The sequence below is a fragment of the Corvus kubaryi genome, unplaced genomic scaffold (genome assembly GCF_017639235.1).
Source record: "Corvus kubaryi isolate FWS band 111438036 unplaced genomic scaffold, C.kubaryi_AGA036_p1.0 74, whole genome shotgun sequence".
NCBI lineage: Eukaryota > Metazoa > Chordata > Aves > Passeriformes > Corvidae > Corvus > Corvus kubaryi.
In genome coordinates this window covers 11,762,920-11,778,455 of record NW_024582061.1, presented here as the reverse complement: position 1 = coordinate 11,778,455, position 15,536 = coordinate 11,762,920, and the positions used below count along the sequence as shown (strand labels likewise).

General features: G+C 40.0%; 1 long non-coding RNA gene across 1 annotated transcript in view; it reads left to right on the top strand.

Moving 5' to 3' along the window:
- The window catches only part of LOC121675623, a 28,591-nt gene extending 18,583 nt beyond the window's left edge, over positions 1-10,008 (top strand). Inside the window, exons 4-5 of the long non-coding RNA XR_006020140.1 lie at positions 4,058-4,140; positions 9,799-10,008. This is a non-coding gene — a long non-coding RNA (uncharacterized LOC121675623). The remainder of the gene's footprint in view (positions 1-4,057; positions 4,141-9,798) is intronic.
- The last annotated feature ends 5,528 nt before the right edge of the window (positions 10,009-15,536 follow it).

Genomic DNA, 15,536 nt, shown 5'->3' with positions numbered 1-15,536 from the left:
GGTGAGCTGCTCCTGGGGCTGTGGCAGGGCATTGTCCAGGTTAATCAGCTGTGAGAGAGCATCTGCTGGGCCAAGGACATACTGGTTCTGTGTTAGCTCCCTCCTCCTTCCTTGAATGGACTCATTTGCTTTTTCAATCTCATCTTCAGCAGCACCAAACCAAGCCTGTTTGAGATTTCTTTATATCAGCTAATATTCTGTAGCATATTTCAGAAACCAGTAACCAGATTCATCACATTTTAAATGCAAATGAAAGACCTATCTTTAGAGTGCATTTTCCAAAGCATGGAGCTCCTCTCCCTTTCCTCCAACATCAATTTAAATACTGATTACACTGGAAAATGAAAATTTCTATCATAAGGAAGCTTATATTGAGGTTAATGCAAAAGAAGAGGAACTGAGCTGTAACCCTCAAGTTTAATTGTGAGACATTATTCTGGCTTTTCAGTGGCATAAGATGTTCAGGTACTGGTGATCTTACAAATCAAATGAGGTTTTGGTCACTGTCTCAGTGTATCCACCTTCAGGTGAGGATGGAGGTGACTTTCTGGCTCAACTATGGTAGGAAGATGGTCTTCCTTGTGTCAGGTGGTCTACAGGCACCATTTCATCAGCCTCCACCACTCACAAACCTTCTGCGCGCAGCAGTTGCACAGCTTTTATGTATTTCTGTATCCCTGCAGTGAGAATAATAAGTCTTTGTTTCTTTGTGTGTGTCTGTATGTCATAGTTGCTGAGCTAAATCCTCAGTTATGTTTATTTTCCCATAAATTTGCTTAGCCTTTTCCACGACTGCCAGTGTCCTCGCAGCCACAGGTGAGGAAGGGGGCAGGAGCAACATCCGAACCCGCCAACCTGAGCGTCATACAGTCTGTGTGTCTGGGTGGCCAAGGGTGGTGGCACTGCTGGCAGCCCCAGAAGACCCAGTTTCCATGGCACTGAAGACATTCTCCAGCCTTTTTCATATTCCACAAAAAAAAAATGCTCAGGGCAAACACCTTCTTTAGCAGAAATTTGGCATGACCGTCTCCTTCGCTGCTTGCCTGTTCTTCCACCCATCTCCCCACAAAGAGGTTAATAAATGTTTACTTTTTTTCTTGTTTCCATATGGTTTGTTCACAGGCTTTTGCTTGGGTGTGTATGAATGCTCACTTGCATTGACTGCTGTGAGGGAATTGTTCTACTAATGCTGGCCATCTTCAAATCAATGCCTGCACATAACAACAGAAAGTGCCTCAGATGTAGTGGTTTCCACAGGACTATTGTTAGGCCTTTGTTAAGCATTTTTGAACCTAATAAATAATGTCAAAAGTCTCTATCCTAGCCAAAAATGTTCCCTTTGAAACAGTTCTAATAGTATTTTTGTTCTGCAATGTCTCCCAGTGTTGTGAAGAATTTGTGCCTCACAATAGGAATCTGGTATATCGCGTGCCGCTTTGCCTTTTTTTTAAAATTTATTTTAACATGTGAACCCTTCTTTCCTGAGCAGGCATTCCTAATTCCTTACATAAATGTTGCTTTTTCTTGAATAACTGTACCACTTGGAACTTCAGTGCTGTAAATGCTACTAAATTTCATGAACTACAGGAAGAACAAATCTTAATAATGATGGAATGAAGGGGAGGCAAGCAATTCATTGAACTTAATTATAGACTATTTCAGTGAAGCTCCTTTGTGTTTTGTTGCATAACTCATAATTAAATTATGTCTAAAGTAAGGTTTTAACAATTGATTTATGCACTGAAAAGCAATGATAACAATGGTCAAAGATGATCACAGTAGTCCCCTCTGGCTGTAATATCTATTAATCTAGACCATAATGACTATTTATTCTGGAAAAAACTCTAATTGGAGACTGTCTGTGATTCATTATGCCTTACATAGCACATATTAACAATACGTTTCATCTGTCCTTAATATGAAGTATAATTTGTTGCTAATATTCCCATTTCAGTGGTGCAGTAGTGTGTAGCAAATCAAGCTAGGAGAAACATATTTGCTAGACATATTTTATTTCTGTGCATTTTACTTTGCTTATTTTAATTGGGCTCTGGGGAAAAATGTCAAACCCCACATTTCTCTGCATTCATTTTCTCTGTGGCACCAAAGCTGTTGGGTACTATCTGTATTAAAAAAACTCTTTCTACTGTGGGGTTTTATTTAGTTATCTCATTTCAGCTTAGAGATAAAAGAGACATTTTAGGTTGTTTTTTCACTATGTTAGGAATAAATGTTAGATCTACTGTCGGAATTGCTTCTTTGTGGTGCTGCATGGAGGGTCTAAACCAAAGTTTACTACTACAATCATAGTAGAGAATGAAACTCCCTTGGGGCTTGATAAATCAAGCTTCTAATACTCCCAGTGGCATTTCAGTGTACTTAGATCTGAGTTCATTTCTTTACAGCTGACATTAACAGCATAGGTATCTTGGACTTCCACAGGGCAGACTGTGGCCTGTTTAGGAGCATCTTTGGCAGAGTCCATTGGGAGGCAATCCTGAAGGGCAAAGGAGTCCAGGAAGAATGGACATTCTCCAAGAAGGAGAACTTAAAGCTATAGGAGCAGTCTGTCCCCACATGCTGGAAGACAAGTAGGTGAGGAAGAAGATACAGTGAAGGATGGGGAAACTGGAGGTACTTAGTGCTTTCTTTGCCTCAGTCTTCAGTAGTAAGATGAGCTGTTCTCTAGATACCAAGCCCCCTGAACTAAAAGACAGAGACAGGGAGCAGAATGAAACCCTCATAATCCATCACCAATCGGTCAAAGGAGGTGATCGTCCTGCTCTGCTCGCACTGGTGTTGTCCTGCCTTGAGCGTTGTGTGCGGTTTTGGGCACCACAATTTAAAAAAGACATTAAGCATTAGAGAGTGTCCAAAGGAGGGCCGTGAGGACAGTGAAGGGTCTGGAGGGGACGCTGTACGAGGAGTGGCTGAAGACACTTGGTTTGTTCAGCCTGGAGAAGAGGAGACTGAGGGGAGGCCTCATTGAGGCCTACAGCTTCCTTGTGAGGGGAAGAGGAGGGGCAGGTACCAATTTCTTCACTCTTGTGATCAGTGACAGGACTCAAGGAAACAGCCTGAAGTTTCATCAGGGGAGGTTTAGTTTGGATATCAGGAAGTTTCTTTACCCAGAGGGTGTTTGGGCACTGGAACAGGCTCCCCTGGGCAGTGGTCACAGCACCAGCCTGACAGAGTTCAAGGAGTGTTTGGACAACACTCTGAGACATGATGTTGTTCTTGGGGTGCCCTGTGTAGGGCCAGGAGTTGGACTCAATGATTGTGGCTCCCTTCCAATTCAGCATAGTCTATGATTCTAGGAAGGAGAAATGGTCAGCGACCTGCTAAACCACTTAGACAGACACAGTCCTATAGGGCCAGATGGACGCCACCCTAGAGTATTACTCAGAGAAGAGATCGCCAAGCTACTTTCCATCATTTGCCAGCAGTCCTGACTAACTGGGGAGGTCGCAGATGATTGGAGATTAGCTGATGTGATGCCAATCTACAAGAAAAGCTGGAAGGAAACCTGGGGAACTACACGCCTGTCAGCCTGAGCTCAGTGCCAGGGAATGTCCTGGAGCGCATAATTTTGAGTGCCATTAAACAGCATGTACAGGACAACCAGAGGGTCGGGCCAGCCAGCATGGGTTTGTGAAAGGCAGGTCTTGCTTCACCAACCTCATCTCCTTCTATGGCAGGTGACCTGCTTAGTGGATAGGGAAAAGCTGTGCATGTTATTGGCCTGGACTTTAGTCCACCTTGACACTATTTCCCATTGCATGATCCTGAAGAAACTGGGTGCTCGTGGCTCGGATGGGTGCAGTGTTTAATGTGTAGAAAACTGTTGGTATGGCCAGGCCCGGAGAGAGGTGGTGGCTGGAGTTACATCCAGCTGGTGGCTGGTGAGTAGTGGTGTTCCCACTAGGAACTAGGGTCAGCTCTGTTTAATGTCTTTATCAGCAATCTGGTTGAGGGGATCAAATGTACCCTTAGTTCACAGGTGACACTGTATTGGGTGGGAGTGTTGATCTGCTGTGTCTCTGCTTTTCCCATGCAGAAGCAGGAGCTGTGACTTGCTGAGGTCTCTGCTCTCAAGAGGAAGAAATTTAACTACAATTCACCTGCAGGCACAGAGGATGGGTGAGTATGAGCTTGCTTTAATGTAGTCAGCTTCAGAAATGTGCTGTAAAATGGGTCCCAGTAAGTGTTTGGGCAGGTAGCCCATGCTGAAGCTGTTTCATTGGTACTTGAGGTGGCTATCCTGGCTCAAACATGTGGGTCTCTGTGCACAGTCATTAATCCCCAAGGTACCTTAAGCTTCTGCTGCCTCCTTGCTCAGTTACATGGCTAACAGGTATTCTTTTCTAAGTTCACATTTATTTACTCTCAGTGTGAATGCATCGCTCGCCAGCAGAGCCCCGAGGAGGTGCTGCTGAAGCTGCTGGGGCTCCAGTGGTGTGGGGCTGGCTTGTCCTGAGCTGGCCAGGCAGGTGGCCAGAGCTCTCTGGCAGCAGAACAGGAGCTACGTGAAACTCAGCCAGGAGCTTGGCTGGTGTTCTGCATCTGCTCTTGGCTGTGTGCTTTTCATGCCCCTGCTGCCGGGGCTTGGCTGGCAGGACTTTGATGTGTGCACCTGGCCCTGCTGCCTTTTGGACCTAGACTTGGGGGGGAATTATTTGGAAAGACAAGGAGGATCCTGTGTGTGATTCTTTGTTTTCTTTGGTAGACAGAAACAAAAAAATCCTAAAAAATCCTGAAATATTAATTTATCTAATCAAATTTATGGTGACACATGAAAGGAGAACAAAGTTGTATTTGTTCTTCTAGTGACAGAATCGAATTGCATTGTGCCAGTCAGGTACACTCCTGAGATCAGATGAAGCAGGCTTTTTTAGTGAGGAAAACCCCTGATATCTTATGAAAACACTGAAAAAACTATCCAAAGGGGAATTTTTTTTTATTTGTCACCTTCAGAAGTGTATCTGAAATGCTCTAGTTGGCTAAATGATTCATTGCAATTGCATTATCAGATAGACATAGCACTTTAGGTCTTTAGTCATTAATTAGAAGACTTTGGATTTTTGAATATATTTACTACCTGCAAAAACTTTGTTTCAGAAAACTTACACCTGTGTTTTTTGTGAACTGTTCCTTCTGATCCACAGCTAGTCATTATTCATGAATTATAATTGCTTTTCAAGTCACACATGGTTTTCTCCTTCCCCTGATGTAAGGATTGGTCTTTCTATAAAGAGGGGTAATGATCTGTGATTAAATCTTGCTCTTGGTCACATGTTCATACATGAATACAGGAGAATGGTCACTATTGGAGGATATGTCTGCCTTAACACTGTACAGACACACATGATAAACACATGATTGTAGCCAAGAAAAAAAGACAAATTTGCTGCTTGTCAGCTGCCTTTCACAGAGGCACACCAGCAGAAAAATTGACCCAGCATTTTTGTGTTATCTACAGGGAAATATAAATCCTAATTATATTCTAATTAGAAAAAAGCATACCAAACTCAAACCCACATCTGTCATGAAAAGTCTTTGTACTTGATACCGAATTTTGAGTTTATTCAATTTATGGTGCTATTAGTGACATCTATCCACATTCATCATCACAATTTTTTTTCATTTGCACCACTTAGCCAAGCTAATATTAAAGCTGATTTTTCTTTTGCCAGGTGTCAACGTTAGGATAAAGCATTTTGGAAAATTTCGGCAGGTATTATTTGCCAATCTCCTCCAATAGAAATAGATACAGGCAGGATGTTTTTCTTTCTCTACAGTGAGAAAAATGTGCATGATCATGATAATAAGTAGAAAAAGGGAAAAAAATTTTGTCTGTATTTATAGTTGGAATCTTATACGGAATATGAGTTTAGTTTCAGTCTTAGATCATGCAGGCAGGATTTTCCCACGTGTACTGTAGCTCTCTGTTAAGAGTTTAGCATTTCATTCTCCTGAGCTGTCACTGACCCTGAGCACACAGAGGTTTCACATATCCCGAGAGGACAACTGCATGTGGGGCATCCCCATTTCGTGATCTCAAACATTGTTTTCTTTCTCTTTTGCTTCTGGTGCAGCAGCCTGTTCTCATCCCCAGCATAAAAACCCACCAAGGGGACAACGATTCTCTTATTCTCTGGGACATGGTCTTCTGTGACTCATGAGCTGTAGAGGGGGAGAAGTCACCTGAAGCAATTGCAGTGAGTGGGGAACACTGTGTTGTGGAGGTTAGTGGAAGAATATGAGAGAAAATGCAGGAAGGAGGAGGAAAACCACAATAACGCTCTAACCTCAGTTGTCCCACACTGCTGGTAGGGGGAGTTTTGTACTCTGACCCCTGTCAGGCACTTCTTGTGAAGCTGATTTAGCCATATAAATCTAAATTGCACAGCAGGTGCAACTGATTGTGTAATGATCATTTTCATCACTGTTTTGAGTGGTTTAGTTTGAGACAGGTTTGCAGCAAGTGTAAAAATCTTGAAAATAGTTAATTTTGAAAGAGGCCCTGATAGCACTACTGTGACTCCCATTAATTTTAGTACTGAGTAATCACTTCCATAAGGCTATAAAAGGCTTCTGAAAAAACAAGTTTGGAATTCAGAGACAAAGGGTGTGAAGTACCAAGGATAAGTCTACAAGGCTTTCAAGTCACTTTACATTCATAGACATGTGTGGTGCTGCTTGAACTCTAAGACATCAATATTTTTGAATATTTAATTTTTTTCTGTTGGAAGCCAGTATATGGATGTGAAGTAAAGAAAACAAGCAGATAAAAAAGGGATTTCACCATATCTCTAAAAACTGATCAGGTCTTGTTATAAGACAATTTCCAGCATTACTTGAGATGAAATTCTTTGTCAAAAAGACAGCTGAAATATATTTTATACCAAAAAATGACTTTGCAAACTCTTGAAAACATTGACCTTTGATTAGCATTTTAGGAATATCTGGCTCTACAAGGGAAAAAACATTATAGAAGTTATAGGTGATTGAAGTTGCTTTTTTAATGGGAGGGATAATAATGGTAAATAGTGTTATGTCCATTATTTCTCAGTCTTGAAGAAATGGTCCTGGGGTGCATCAGGCACAGCATCCCCAGCTGATTGAGGGAGGGGATTGTCCCACTCTGCTCTGCACTGGGGTGGCCTCACCTTGTGTCCTGGGGGCAGTTTTGAGTGCCACCATATAATGGAGATCTAAAGCTCTTAGAGGGTGTCCAAAGTGGGGCCATGGAGATGGTGAAGTGTCTAGAGGGGAAACCAGATGAAGAGCAGCTGAGGTCCTTTGGTCTGTTCAGTCTGGTGAAGAGGAGGCTGAGGGGAGACCTCATTGCAATCTTCTGCTTCCTCATGAGGGGAAGAGGAGAGGCAGGCTCTGATCTCTTGTCTCTGGTGACCAGTGGCAGGACCTGAGGGGACTCCGTGAAGCTGTGCCAGGGGAGGTTTGGATATTAGGAAAAGGTTCTTCACCCAGAGGGTGGCTGGACAGTGGAACGGGTTCTCCAGAGATGTGGGCACAGCAACAAGCCTGACAGAGTTCAAGGAGCACTTGGACAACACTTCCAGGCACATGGTGTGAATTCTTGGGCATGCTTCTGTACAGGGCCAGGAGCCAGACTCCATGATCCTTGTGGGTCCCTTGGGACTCATGCTATTCTCTGATTCTGTGATCACTGACCTACTTCAGAGGTACAAGCTTGTGAAAACAGAACTGACTCCTTGCCTGCTGTGGAATTGTTGGAAGTTTTGCTGCTACCTTCAACAGAACTGAACTTTTAGACATTTTTCCTGTGTGAAGCTGCTTATAATGGAATGTCCCTTTGCTACAAATGCAGATGCAAATGAATACACTTCATGGCTAGTGCTGCTGAACTGGTGCTTTTTCAGACTTGGTGCCTATATTCCTATACAATGCTGCATTTAAGAGTCAAAAACAAGCCAGAATTTGACTAGAAGAGAAACTAGACTTTTAATAATAAAAATAAGGATTGGATTTGGATAAATAAATGGCTTTAGATGGATCCTCTATTTCATGGAAGATTTACCTTAGGAATTAGATTTGTGTAAATTAAGTCTAGAAGCTTTTATAAAATGGCAACTTCTGTGATTCGTGTAAGCATGAAGAGAACATGCACACTCAAAGAGGTTTCAGTAGGCTGTACAAGTATTGATTTAGATAATCTGCACGAAAGCAAAAGTATTTTCCACTTTTTTTCCTTTAAAACAGCTGTTATATACGAATGAGTAACTCCATTTCAGTACCTAAGATGTACCCATTTGCATCTAGCCGTACAACTCACAGTGATTCCCAAGGGCATTTTGTGAAAATTGGAAGCAAACAAATGAAGTTATGGAAAAATGACATCTAATTCTGTCAGAGTTGCTGTTGTTTTTCCCTTTGTTAGTAAATTTGTATGTCTCTCGCTTTTACTGTGCTTTGGATGCATGTTGCTAAGAACTGACCTATCTACTGAAATTCAGTTTTACCATTTGTACTGGTAGGAGTTTTTTATCTCCATTTCACTATGACATTACATCAGCATTTTGTGTGTGCCCCCCATACTTGCCCAGCCTAAAGATGTGCTCTTTTAGATTTTTTTTGTGTGGGTGACTTTAACAATGTTCTGTTCACATTTCCTTGGATAGACCAAACAATTGCTTGTTGACCCATTTTAACCCCTTTTGAGCATCATCTTCAAAGTGTAACTGTCCTTGACAATGAAAGAGACCTTCCTATTGTCTGGTCCTTCCAGGCAATCTTTAGCATTGAGTTAAATGGCTTTCAGATGGAGGAGTTGGCTGGAAGGAAGGAGACAAAGTGGTCTGTTGTTTCTGAGTGACTTTGCTAGAGTTTCCCTTTTTTCTTTTAGAATGGTGCATTTCTATAGAAGATGACAGACGTTTTGACAGGTGCAATATGCTTTGAACTGTTGTGTCAGATAATTCTTTTGTCTTGGTTTTTCCCAGCAGAGTGGTACATCTCCTTAGGATGCTGATATTGTTTGCTTTTCATTTAGTGTGGTGAAGCCTTCCATCCTCCTTTTCCCTCTCCTCCCTCTCTTTTTTAATGGCTCTTTGCATATATGTAGCTGACCCAGATGGGAAGGCGGAGTGGCCATGACTTAAACCTCTCTCTCCAAACTTTTGATCATGATAATTGACACTTAAAACTCAGGAAATTATAATGGTAATAGAGAAAGAGCTGGAAAAGACACAGAAAAGTACAACCTCAAATAAAATAATGTTAAAATCTCATCTCTGACTGCAATGAATATGCTTGGGTGAAAAATATGGTTTCAGGGCTCTTACTTCAGAGAAGGAAATATTTAGCTTTGCTCATCTGAGCACCAACCTAGGTGAAAACAAACTGTAGTCCCATCACATAATCAAAACTGGTTTAAGAGGAAAAGAAGAACTCCAAGTTTTAATACTTATGTTTTGTCTTGCTTCTAGTAAGGATGTTTTATTTCTTTCTTTATACTCTTACAGTTACTGCAGAAAATAGTTCTCAAGCAGGTAGATTAATTTATTTGGAGTATGTAGAGCATGTTCTATGTTTGTGGTGAATATTTATAGCTGTGGGGGTTTTTAGTCTTGCTATGAATTATTGTGTTGTAAATAGCAGCACTGATAAACTGGTCACGCAGAGAACATATTGGGATTTGTGCCTGATGCTATCTTTCTGCATAAGTCTCTGCTTCTGCCTGCCTGCCTTCCTGCCTGTTTTTGACTTAAACAGAGTTTTTTACTATTACCTTTGATGTTTTCTTTTTATTTTCAGAGTTAAAATCCCTTCTTTTGGTGGCCTGGGTATGACTCTCATTCATTGTGTCATGAATGACATCCGTGTTACTGAAAGACAATCTGACCCTGAAAAATTGAAAACAAGATCTTCTTTGCAGTTGCTTCACATGGCCCAACTCAATGGGGAAGAAAGATTTAAAGGCTGCCAATCAAACAGAGGAATGGACAACATAATTTATTGTAACAAGGAGAGGTAACTTGGAAAGCGCTGCTTTATGAATCCTTGCAGAACATCTGAGAACTCAGTGTAATAGCTCATGGAATATGTGTTTAAAATATTTATATCAAGTTTTTTAAAATTAGGGACTAGCAGCTAAATCTCTGTAAACCATAGTTGGCTGACCTGGTGGCCTGATTTCTGAAAATGGCAGGAGTGCATCAAGCTGTGTTTTTCACAGTCAGGGTGAGAGTATCTCACTCTAGCATTTTAGCCTACAAGGCAATTTTAAAATAGTATGTGTTATTATGTTATATAGTGGGTAATCTTGAATCAAAAAAAAAATACAATTACTTCATCTAAATGGTAACATTTATGGGAAGCTTTTGAATGGTGCTTGTGATAGGCCAAACAGTGAATAACTATATTTGTCTCTTCACTAGTAGATGCCTTTACTAGTGCTGCAAAGTGTTCTACAGCAGTATTTAAGCATTTGAGATCATAGACCTGAAATAGATGGCTAAAACATTGTTTGAAATTCAGTCTGCTGCCACAGAAGGCTGTTAGTAATTGCTACACTTGACTGTAAAAGTGCTTCTTTGAGATCACGGAAATTTTCAATCTCTACAGTTACCTTTTCTTCAAGTAATTCCTGTTTACCTTGCAACTCTTACTTTTGTAAATCAGTCATGCAAACAAGATACAAAATCTGTTTTTTTAGCTATTCTTCTTAGCTGAAAACACAGTATTTTTGCCATGTCTGTTCTCTGCTGACCTGTTACCATAGTTCTTGGTTATAATTTATTTAGTTATCACACTGATAACTGGTTGAAACTCCTTATCTCTAAACAGTAGAAAATAAATTTGCAACACCAGAAATTTCTAAACTGAGTTTTGTAGTTATCTATTGTAGTTTTCTGTCGGCAGCTAAGAACAGGTTCTCAGGAAGACTGTTGGATGGTCTTTACAAGAGGCCTATTTACTGACACCGACTCTAATTGGAGTGTGTCATGGGAAGTTCTCATCTCAAGAGATCTGACATTGTTCCAGGAAGAACCAAGCAGATCCAATGTTAAATTGCTTCAGGCTCTTTTGCAAAGTAGAGCATTTCTGAAGCTGGGAGAATTTTGCCAAGGGACTCACAGGGCATGAATTTCTTGGGATGATGTGCATCACATTCAGTTTTATGGTTTCCCTTTCACTGTTTGAGGACATTGCATAGCTGAATAGATTGAAGGGGAACCCACGCCTTTTTCACAGGAGTCTAGTGTAAGCATGGCAGAGTCCTTGTTATGGTCATCAGTGAGATGGGTATTTATTACTTGATCAGTATCTGAAATTTCTAAAGGGTTCTCATAAACAAAATGAAGGTGGCTGCTCTTTTGATCAGGTCTAGTAGGAAAATATGCAAAGAGTTCTCACAGGCTGCCGATGTCCCAAAATATGTCCACTGTAACAATTCACAGGCTATACAAACTTCATGGTTGTCAAGTGTTCTGCTTGCCCTTGCCATATAGACGTCATGGTTGTCACTGGAGATAGAGCGCTGTACCTTCTGCTCCAAACACATAGGCTCCTACTGTCAGGGCTGGTATCGTGTTGAGAGCATGGGGAGACTATGCAAATTGGATAACATAATGCTGCTCATATGGGAGCTGACTGAGCTAATTCCCACATTAATCCTGTGAGCGAGTGCAGTATGAACAAGACGCTCACCCCAAGGCGGGCTTAGTCCAAGCCATGTGTTCCCACCACTGAGACAAGCTGTGGCTGCTCTCCAGGTAATCAACTGGACTCCCCAGACCTCACTAAAAGGTGCACCAGCCACCTGAGCATTTTCCATTATCTTGGAAGTGTTGAGTAATCTGCGAGGAATCCACTGACGAAAAGTTTAACATTTAACATCAACTCTGCGTCTTTCCAACTTTGCTAGAATTTGGATCACACGGTTAGCAAGAAGGTCATGTTGGGCTTGCTTTTGTCACAGTAATCATTTCACCTGTCTGGCAAAACAACAATAGATTGATGCAGCTTTCTTAGAGTGACAGAATGTGAGAAATAGCACTGTTTCCCTGTTTGATGTTCAGGAACCATTCCAGGATCATCGGGTGAGAAAGAAACTACTACTGAGTCAGGCAGCTGATGACAGCTGTAAACCCCTTTCAGCTGAAACTATTCTATTCTATCCTATCCTATCCCATCCCAATCCAATCCAATCCAATGCACTCTATCATAATGATGATGTTTAACCAGAGATTTTTCATTTATGGGGGATTTCTCTCATGTAGGAATTTAAACATGAATTGAAAGAGATGATGCACAGAGGCTATGCAAACTTACTTTGATTCCTACTGAAATACTTTATGTAGGATTTAGATGGTTTCTAAAATGTTTCTGAATGACTTTGCTCTTTTTATTTGGGCTGAATATTTCCTGTTTTGATGTCTTTCCCTTTTAGAAAATACTGATTTTAGAAAAAAGGTGTGTTCCTCCAAATCATACAGATTTTATCACAATTTTTAACCAAAATTCCAAAGTGATTTTTTTTCTTTTCAAGTACAAATTTTTTCAACGTTTTCTTACTTATTTTCATTGTTATTATTTACGTTATGGTATAAGATTAAAAAAAAGGAAATATAAAATATCACCATGAAATACTTGATAATGTCAAAACAAGGTCCATCATTGCATGGACTTCTGCAATAAAATTTTTTGATTCTACTTCCATGGGAAATATCAACATGTATTTTAAGTTAGATGCATAATAGGTGCTGTCCATCAGTTTTCCCATATGTTTTTCTCTTCAGGTTTTTCAGACTTGAATATGATATAAAGAAAACCAATACACATACAGTTTCTGCTTTCTCTTTCCACTGAGTTCAGTTTATGTACAGATGTGTGTTTCAGGATTTTTGGTCTTATTGCTTGACTGAGAATCGAAATCAATTGCTTGGCTCAGCTTTAATCTGCTTGTTTGAAGTCTTGAGGTTGTGAGGGTGAGCACTAGTATTAGTAGGGTAACTGATAAGTAAATTGAAGGAATCAAGTTTTTTATTATTTAGAGGAGATTTATATTAATAATGTCATTCATTTCAATGAATGCTAGTCTGGATCTGGAACATGACTGTTATGACCTGGCCCTGAAGGCAAAGGGGCTGAAGTTCTTATTAATAGATTCTCTTGGGGCAGATTAGAGTGAAATGACACTAAATCACTGGTGTTTATATATTTGTATGTAGGGTTTATTTGGTTGCAATAGAAATGAGGTATTTGGCAGTTTTGGTTATTATTATCTATAGTAATATAGCAGTAAAAAGCATTTCAGACTTCAACTGAAATGCTTTTGCTGATGTTGACTGTAGAGAAAAGGATCACAGAAGGCATTTTAGTACTATGTTGCAAAAGGCCTTTTAGAGGAATATTGCAATTACTGCAAAAAAGAGGAATGCACATGCAGAAAGGCACTGGAAAATCTGGATATCCAAATCTGGATATTCATTCTTTAACCCTGGTTTGCTGTAATTTATTATTGTGGCATTTCTTTCTTTCTTTCTTTCTTAAGAAGTCAGAACTTTTAAGGAATTCTCTTAACTATTCACAAAAAAAAATCAGCAAATCACTTTAGCCCTTCAGAAAATGTCAGTGTAATTAATAGCATTGTTTTCCATGTCTGAACTGAGTTTTGAGTATTGGTTATGTATGCAACAATGAATACATGAATGGATAGTATCAACTTGCTCTAATGGAGCACCAGAAATGGGAAAAGATACACCACAAAAGCATAATTAAAATGGTTTAGGAAGAAAGCAAAATTTCCAAAGATCTTGCAGGATATAAGAGGCAAAATATTATTGAACCTACTACCTTCAATCTACTGTTGAACATAAATGGTAGGAAGACACATCAATGGGACTTTACTCTGAAGTAAATCTAATCTTCACTTGGATAGCAATTAATATATTTGCCAGTAAATGTGCTAAGTCCAACTGTCTGGGAGAGAAGTCACCCGTGTGAACTGCACCAATCTATAGAGGCCAAGAATGTTTTCACTGAGCTGAGATGCATCTTCCTTTTAGTGAAGCTCTTATAAAGCCAGTCCTGAAGGCCATCCTTACATAGCCCCTGTGGTCAAGGGTAACACCTCAGTGGCTGAGGATGTAAAATCATTAATGCTGTTTAGGAATACATATTTGTATTCATTCTAGACATCATGACCCTACTGGCAAGGCTCATAAATTGGAAATTCTGAGCCTGAGATCTCCTCCTTACTCCAGAAGCATTGAAATGCCAACCTGTAATTCATGTTCTCAAGGACCAGTGCTTTCCTTGGTTGTGTGTATGCTCATGTAGGCATCATGAAGGTGTTTGAGTATAAAAGAGAAAGGAATTTGGTTCTCAACTTAGCACTTGTGTTTCTCCTGGGGTAATGAGTTACCTGTTTTGTGGTACCATCACAGTTTCCAGCATCAGTTCACTGCATTAATTTCAGGCACAGACTCAATTTTCCTCAGATTTGCTACAGCTTTACTCTCTCCCTCCTCTAAATTTTATTATATTGTCTTGAGATGTAATTTGAGAGTTTTTGCTGTCTTTGATTTCCTATTATGTACACTGTGGGAGAAACCGAACTAATCATGGCATAGTCAAACCTGCAAAGAGGAAATTTACTTTGGTAAAATAAACTGAGACACAGACTTATGGCACATGTAACAAGTAAAACAAGGACATAATCTACAGTTGCTAATGAATTGTGTCATAGGGATGTACAACTTGAAAAATGAACACCTAAGTGGTGAGCTGTCTTTCTCTGTCCCAGCACTGCTTTGGTGGTATGATGCATATTTCTGGAGGACATGCAGATGAGATTAAATAGCACACAGCTTTTTAGCCTGCATTCTGAACATCATGCACTTTTCTGGACATAAGACAGATGGGAATATAGATCTTGTGCAAGCTTTAAAAAAAATGTTTCTTAAATGATTTTCATCTCTATAGCTATAAGGGAGGTTTCCCATATCAAGATGAAGATTTCTGAGGATGAAATATTTGACTTATGGCCCAATTTCAAAATATAGAGATTTCTGTAAATTATTGTGGTGTAGGAGAGGAATGACATTGATCATCTGTTGTTCAATTTAGTTTTAATTTTTCTGATGAATGAATGTTGAAAAAGACCTTAGTTAATTTTTATGTGTCAGCATTCCAGTAAAATGCTGATGTGGGTTTCTCCAGTACCTATTGATTTGGATAAGGTTGGGGTTGGATGTACCAAAATGATATCTATATTTATATTTTAATTATAGGGGGGGAAGAGAATTCAAGATCTATATTTTCCACAGCTGGCAAAGCACAGATTATTTTTAAAACACCTGGTTTGAACAGGGTTTATTCTTGAACAGGGTGTATATGAGCAGGACTAATTTTGTTCCCAAATCAGGGGGGACAATCCAGCATAGCATGTTTACAGTGTGTTTAATCCTATTTTGCTACCTGAAAAAGGTCTCTGGTTATATATTTATGCCTGATCCTGCACCACTGCCCAGACCAAATAAACCAAG